Source organism: Chiloscyllium plagiosum, unplaced genomic scaffold, assembly GCF_004010195.1.
Source record: "Chiloscyllium plagiosum isolate BGI_BamShark_2017 unplaced genomic scaffold, ASM401019v2 scaf_5524, whole genome shotgun sequence".
Classification (NCBI taxonomy): domain Eukaryota; kingdom Metazoa; phylum Chordata; class Chondrichthyes; order Orectolobiformes; family Hemiscylliidae; genus Chiloscyllium; species Chiloscyllium plagiosum.
The window spans coordinates 12,419-14,090 of NW_025210224.1; the positions used below are offsets into that span (position 1 = coordinate 12,419).

General features: G+C 45.6%; 1 long non-coding RNA gene across 1 annotated transcript in view; it reads left to right on the forward strand.

The window, feature by feature from the left end:
* Positions 1-1,666, forward strand: part of LOC122546882 — a 12,183-nt gene extending 10,517 nt beyond the window's left edge. The window contains exon 4 of the long non-coding RNA XR_006310826.1: positions 1,549-1,666. This is a non-coding gene — a long non-coding RNA (uncharacterized LOC122546882). The remainder of the gene's footprint in view (positions 1-1,548) is intronic.
* Positions 1,667-1,672: the final 6 nt, after the last annotated feature.

Sequence of the window (1,672 nt, forward strand, 5' to 3'; positions counted from 1 at the left end):
CTTCCTCACTATCTAAGTTTGGAACGCTAATCCACCTGACTATCCTGTTTTTTCCAAAAATCTCATTTGGTGAAGGTGGTGAGTGTTGGATTCAGCTTTCCAGTTATTACCGTAAGAAGATAAGCATTGGACACAGGAGAGGCAATGCAGCCCTTCGAACCAGCTCCACCATTTTATACGGTGATGATTGAGCTCACCTCGGTCTCAGCTGGAATTTCCCACTTGCTCCCTCTCTCACCCTTCATCTCATTGCAAATTCAACATCTGTATCTCTTCAGTAAATTTGCTCATTGTCCTGGCATCCACCGCATTTTGAATAGGGCATTCCACAGATTCACAACACATTGAGATAAGTACATTCTCCTTCATGAGAATAGAATAGAGTCCCTACAGTGCAGAAACAGGGTATTCATTCATGGAGTCCACACCAACCCTATGATGAGCATCCCATTCAGACTCACCCTTTCCCTGTATTTCCCATGGTTAATGGCCTTAACCTGCACAGACATGGACACTGGGAATTTCGCATAACCAATCCACTTAACCTGCACATCTTTGGACTGTGGGATGAAACTGGAGCACCCAGAGGAAACTCGCACAGACACGGGGAGAACGTGTGAACTCCACACAGTTGCCGAAGGCTGAATCAAATCCTTGTCCCTGATGCTGAGTCAGTAATACTAAGCATTGAGCCACCTCTGCTTAAAATCTGCTCCTCCTATTAACCACCCCACGCCCCAGTTGGCTGAATCTATATTCCCTACATCAGAAAATCAGGTTGTGGAAGCAGATGTCTCAGTAAAACCCAGTGACAGTCCATCTGTTCTGTGTGTCTGAATCGGGATCCGATACACAACACCCTCCAGTCCACACTATTCATTAACTTTCCAGAGACAGGGCTCCAGTGGCTTCATGGGGACTACAACTCCCACAATCCCTGAGGCAGGGACCACACGTGTGGGGAAACCTGGCAATGTACATATACAGAATGTGGGCGGGTTTTGGAGCATGTCCTTTGGGTAAATATACTTTGCGGGAAGTTTTTCACACTGTGATTGGCTGGAGGAGGAATGTATCTGCTCATAGTATTTATCTGTTGGAGGAGGGGGTCAAAGTGTCACTACTCCCATGTAGGACCACTCTCCATTCCCAATTCATTGTAATGGTGGGAATCAACTAATGGGAAACAAAGAAGGATCTGACCCATTCTCCCAGACTGAAGGTTCCTCTTCTGTCCAGGATCTGCCATCTCCCTGTCTGTTTCCTTTTGTTTCATTCTGCTGTTACATTATTGACTTGCACCAACTGAAGGGAAAGGAAGGGTGCAGAGTCTAACCAGGGACGGGAAGTGGTGGCATGGATTTGTTTATCAGCAACTCCATGAGAATGTGGAGGGTGTACATTAGGGGGTAGCAGAATCAGAATGGTCGGAGAGAGTAAGTGGGCTGGAGGGTTACAGCTTTGAGGGAAGAAAGGGGAAAAAGATATTCCAGAGAAACAGGAATTGTCTGTTCTGAATTTCTAATCTGTACATATTCCTTTATTCAGGGTGCTAGATGGTGAAGATTGCAGACTGAAATCTCAAAATCAAGTGCAGATCATGATTAAGTTAAACAACATTTGAAGAAGCAAAGATAGAGAGTCACTCGGCCAAAATCCTGCAACACTCTCC